Source organism: Hippocampus comes, unplaced genomic scaffold, assembly GCF_001891065.2.
Source record: "Hippocampus comes isolate QL1 unplaced genomic scaffold, H_comes_QL1_v1.1 scaffold85, whole genome shotgun sequence".
Taxonomy (NCBI): domain Eukaryota; kingdom Metazoa; phylum Chordata; class Actinopteri; order Syngnathiformes; family Syngnathidae; genus Hippocampus; species Hippocampus comes.
In genome coordinates, this window is record NW_017805540.1 from 3,425,500 (window position 1) to 3,431,783 (window position 6,284).

Consider the following 6,284-nt stretch of genomic DNA (forward strand, 5'->3'; position numbering starts at 1 on the left):
ACGATCTTTTTAAAATACGAATCACAAAAGACAAAAACAAAAGCATCACCATCTGCTGTTGAGAAGTTTATTTATATAATACAATAATACTATAAATGGGTAACTACATAATCTGCATTAAATAGAAAACGTTAAAGGCAGATAAGAGTGCCATCTGCTGAGCCAACCTACATGCAATCATTCTACTAATGAACAACTACTTGGTACTGAATACAAACATACAAAAGAGAAATGTTTATCTGATGCCATACATACACAGTGCTCTGTATTAAATATAAAATACAAAAGACAGAGCCATCTGCTGTTGAGATAACTTAATTTACTTCTCTGTATTAAATGTAAAATATGGAAGCCAGATAATCAGTGCCACCTGCTGTTGATACAACCTTTACATAAATTGATTGACAGTACATATTAATGTTGTATGTTGATCACTACTCTGTATTAAATATGAAATATGGAATACAGTGCTTTTAGACCCGAATTTAGTACTTTCTAACCAATATAGGGGAAACAGTGCCATCCGCTGTTGAGAAAAGTGTACTCATGATAATTTCAGAAATGATGACTAAACTATAAACGATAAAAGACAGGAAACATAATGCCATCTGCTGTTAAGAGCAGTTATGAGTGTTGCAATATTATAACCCTGTAAGCAACGTCCATTTGGATACAAGCATTGGAGTAACACAGAGCCAGAGACAATATAAAAATACCCACCGGCATATCTTCCCTATCCTCTACGAAGAATGACAAATATTACTGCGGCTTATTTAGGAGCTGAGACGGGCTCCATGTACTGTCTATCCATATGTCTGTATGATACTGCCCCCAGGTGGTTATGGCATGCACGTTTGAAGAACGAGAACAATGTACACGGAACTGAAACATGTTTTGTCAAGAACAATAATATAGAGTGCTGCTTTTGGTGTGTGTGTTTTTTTAAACAAATATTTTTCTTGTTTTTTTGGGGGGCGGCTGGAACGGATTAATGGCCTTTCCATTCCTTTCAACTGGGAAAGATGATTTGAGATATGGCCAATGTACCTTAATTTTTATCAGTGTTGAGCATGGAGTAAATATACAACATGATGGAGTTTATTTCCATATATTCATCACTTAAGGCTGAGATTAAGCACGGTCGAATATAGATTTTGTACACGTCTGTGCAATTCAATGGCCCTAAGTACTCTTTGTTTGGGCTGCCACATGACATTAGCCGCATTGTTTTGTGGAAATTGCAGGGTGCGCTGTGCCGCGGAGTGAGCGAGCGAGCGAAGTTCCAGCGCTGACACGGTGACCCGGCAGTGCATTAGAAGAAGTGAGGCTGACATGTTTGTGTAGGTTTTGTTTGCGCGAGGAAGGTATGGTGCTCCAAAACAACGGGGTGCTGCGACACTTCACTAGGCTTGCATCATTTGCAGCAGAATGCAAAAAGCTTTTAGACACAGATGTGACCCATTGTAATACCTTTCTAAATGCAATCAAACACTTTCTACAAATACGAGGCCGCACTTTTAAAAACGCGCACCCTTGTTTGACATGTAATTTTGTCCAACCCACTCCTCCATCAGCCCATTTTTTTGTTTTCAAGGGATGAAACAAGCTAAACAAAACAGCAGTTTGTTTGATGCTTGCTGGTAAAGAGATTTTATTTTTGTGTTTTTCGCAAACTAGTGTTGAACAATTGATGGAATTTAAATCGATATCTCACTGTAGCAGAATTCATTTTTTAACGCAAGGGCTGCAATCCTGGGGAAAAAAAATACATATATATATATATATATATATATATATATATATACCGTCCGTCCATCCACCCACCCATCTTCTAATCCGCTTATCCTCACAAGGGTCGTGGGCCTGCTGGAACCTATTCGAGCTGTCTTCGGGCAGTTGACGGGGTACACCCTGAACTGGTTGCCAGCCAATTGCAGGGCACACAGTGATAAACAACCATTCACACTCAAAATCACACCTAGGGACAATTTGGAGTGCCCAATCAATTAACCTACCATGCATGTTTTTGGAATGTGGGAGGAAACTGGAGTACCCGGAGAAAACCCACCACAGGCACGGTGAGAACATGGAAACTCCAGGAAGGCCAGAGAAGCACCTCAGCACTGTGTGTGTGTGTGTGTGTGTGTGTGTGTGTGTGTGTGTGTGCGTGCGTGTGTGTGCGTGTGTGTGTGTGTGTGTGTGTGTGTGTGTGTGTGTGTGTGTGTGTGTGTGTATCTATAAAGCACCAACAATTTTTATCCACGTTGCATGGGCTTCTCCTCCTGGCTCTTTCCAGTCTTTTTCCTTCCTCTTCTCCCTCTCCCTCTGATCCTATACAGTATTCCTTCCCTGCTTTCATCAAGTGGCTGAAGTAGCCACATCTGCTGGGAAATGTAGTGTCTGGCTTGTCGGCCATTTTTGTGTGCGACATTGGCTTCTGAAATGGGAGGTAACGTCCTTCCACTGCACGTCCTCGTGTGATGCCACATATCCCTTCGTCCGGGCCTGACGTCCTCGGCAGGATGACAGAAGACCAAAAGGCATCACAGCGGGACAATGCTTCTAAGTTTCCGTGCTTGCTCCCCAGCCTGTGCACAAGAGAAAAATTAAAAGGCTGCGGGCTTCAAAACCATCTCGTTACCCTGCTATTTGTTTTCTTGTTTTCCGCCATGAAGTCAAGTCAAGTCAGCTTTATTGTCAAGTATGCTCTATGTGCAGCATACAGCACAGATGAAATTTCTTTCCTCTCAACCACAGTGCAAACACGCAGTGCATTGAAACACACATCCATCCATTGCAAAGGGGAATGATCAGTCACCAAAGTGAACTTCCTTCCTAGTCGGTAGTATTTTAGGGTTTCTGGAGCCCATTTAATGGCTAGGCATTCCATTTCCACTACAGCATCGTTTTTCTCTCTCGGTAGCAACTCAAGTAAAGTGTAGGATGTTCCTCACCTCCATTGACCGAGGCAAGTACCCAGACTCACCTCTGTGGCATCTGCCTGGACTACAAATTCTCTGCTGAAGTCTGGGGCAGTCAGCACGAGTGTTGAACACAGGGCCGTCTTCAGGTTGTCAAACACCTCTTCAGCCAGTAGTTTCCACTTGACCATCCGATTGTGTCTCTTCCTTGTCAAATCTGCGAGAGGGGCAGCTACTGCAGCAAAGTTAGGAATGAATAGCCTTTCGTAATTAGCCAAACCTAGAAATGATCTCACTTGCTTCTTGGTTACTGGCCTTGGCCAGTTTTGAATGATGGAGAGTTTCGCTTCTTGGCGGGGGCTTCACAAGCCCCCGCCCAATAGTGTATCACAGATAGTTTGTCTCGCTGCTGCATAGGCTGGATGTGGCTGCAAGACCTGATCCATGAAGCGTTGGAATGTTGCTGGGGCTCCAAACAGACTAAAGGGCATCATATGGTACTGCCACAAACCTCCTGGGGTGGAAAAGGCCATCTTCTCCTTTGACTCTGCTGACAAGGGAACCTGCCAATATAGCTTTGGCGAGGTTCAGAGTGGTTATTAAGTGTGCAATTCCCAAGATTTCAATTAGCTCATCAACCCGAGGCATGGGTCCGAAAGTTGTTACAAAACGTACTGTGTCGTCTGGTTTTTCTGCTAGTACTGTAAGGCTTGATCAGGACCTCTTAGAGCAGGGGTGTCAAACTCATTTCACATTGTGGGCCACATATGGCCTCAGTAGATGTCAAGTGGGCCGGACCATTAAAATTAGACCATTCTCTGCTATAAATAACCAACATAATATGTCTTTCCTTTTTTTGGTCTAAAGAAGCAAAGAACATTAGGAAAATATTGAAATTTAATGAACATATCTTTTACAAAACATTTCATGAAGCAGCTTAGATTTCCTTAGACAAATATTGAAAAATATAGTACTGCATTTTAAGATAAAACGAGATTTATAAAGAAAGGAATTTTTAAACCATTTACACATGTGCATATAAAATCTCAATTTAATCCCTGCCTACACCTTAGAAACTAAGGAGAGTGCTATTAAATGTGTAAAGAAGAAAGTATTCACGTCCTTGATAGCGTCTGTTGTGTTGGGTCTGTCTCAGTGACACACTGAGACGGCTGTTGTCTTCTTCTCTGATCAAAACAATCTTCTCTTCTCCTCTGATTAAAACAGTGTGTCCCCTAGTGGATGCTCCATAAATTGCACCTTATTCATGAATTACACCTTATTCATTCCGTGTCTTTTATGCATTTTTTTTCACTTTTAAATGATCCTGCGGGCCTGATCGAACCTCCTTGGGGGCCGGTTCTGGCCCGCGGGCTGTATGTTTGACACCGTTGTTTTAGAGGTCTCTGTGTGAGTGTGTGTGTGTGTGTGTGTGTGTGTGTGTGTGTGTGTGTATCTGCTATCTGATTGATGTCTTACTGTATTTACAGCACACTTGTTTGATAATATTTTGTGAAGATGTAGTAAATACCCAAAAGACTACAAGACTAAGTGTTTTGTAAATTAACAACTCTAGATTGAAGTAGATAAATAAACTGACTTTCATATTAATTCATGGTTCAGTTGCCAATTGTTAAATTTTAGCCAAACCTAAAAGGCCAAAAAAACTGATGTATGTATAATAAATCTGATATTGTTTATTGTAATACAGATTCATGTATTGCTTCTTTGTTAAAAAAATATAATAAGTGGAATGTGGACCTTGAAAAACATAATCGCATTTGAAATTGCAATTGCAATTTTGGGACTTGGGTGGGAATCGCAATAAGATTATTTTTCAAAATCGTTCAGCCTTGACCTCAAACATGTGAACAGATGTTTGGAGCCAAAACGAGAACATTACATTGTGCGTTGAGTGCAATTTGTCAGCGTTGTGTTGACACAAGTTGATTTATCGTCTTGACACTGGAAATAATCCCGGTTTGTTGTCATCCCCACGGCGACACTGTCGTTTGATAAGATGCTTCAGATAGATGTTGCATTGCCTCTTCTTCTTTTTCTTCTTCTTCTTCTCCTCCTTTTGTGCGTCTCCCCTGGCCGAGTGGCTCTGGAGTACAGTTGGGCATTAGACTTTCAAATGAGCCATTAAACAAGGTGACGATCAACCGCCAGACCTTTACGTAACAATCGTATTGGTGCGTGGAGAAAACAAGTGGAAATACATTATAACTCCATATTGTGTTCTCACATTGGTTCCCTTGAGATTTGAGCATGCAGCGGGCGGGCTTGGGGGTGGGGGGGTGATAAGCATGTTTGGGTGGCCTCTTCCATCAGCTGGGTGAAAGGAAAACGGCGGGCGGGGGGGCTCTTTTTTCCTTTTTTTTTTCTTTTTTTTTCCAGCCACAACCACCCTCCCCCTCTTTTGCCCCCTTTTGCCCTCAGGCTCCACCCAGAAGTGTGGTTGCCTTTCGTCATTGTAATCTGGCCGTGTTTGCTAAACGTTGCCACTGTTTACTCTCCGCCACGGGGGCTTGTATGAACAGGAGTCAGCAGGACGACAGGGGTGACATCACTTTGGCTGGAGAGCCAGTCGGAGGTGGGGAGGGGGAAATTAGTGATTTCTCAGGAACCTTTTTTATTAATCAGGGGTAAGGTGAGCATGGCCTGCAGGGAGGAATTAAACCCAGTGACTTGAGTAACGGGACTTGGCGGCAGTCAATGGTAATCACCCAGAATCATTTCCAGGTTGCCGTTTCACTGATAGCCGAGGCTTTTATTTCAATGATGCGGGAGAAGTGAAACAGACTGACAGGTAGAGACATTTAAAAAGAAGAAGAACAGGGCGAGTTGGAGGGAAGGGGGGGGGTGAAATCAAATTAACGGACAAGGATTTCATATCATCTATTTTTGTTGTTGCCGTAGCGATAAAGTCGCAGACATTGAAACTGGTCTGTTGAGCCATTGTTATCATCCCTGGCCATCTGCTACTGAGGAGTGACATTCGCTCTCATTTGCATGATGAGTGATGGAGGAGGAGGTTGGGAGGGCATATGCCTCGGTCTTATGACAAAGCCAGGGAAAGTTTTTTTCCCCTCTTTAAATATCACGGAAATGAGGCTCGGCAAATAAAGTGGCAAAGAGAATCTATAAATGTTAGCCCAGCGTACACAAATTTGTGGTTTGGGCACACATGCATGCACATTTAGGAGGCCGATGGGCCTTCCTTTTATGACAAAGGCAGAGAAATCTCCCCTTTACAAATTCAAGGGGAATAAGCATAATTAGACAATGTGTTGAAAATAATATGGAAGAACAGGAGGAGACTTGCCATTCAAGTGTGTGTGTGTGTGTGTGTGTGTGTGT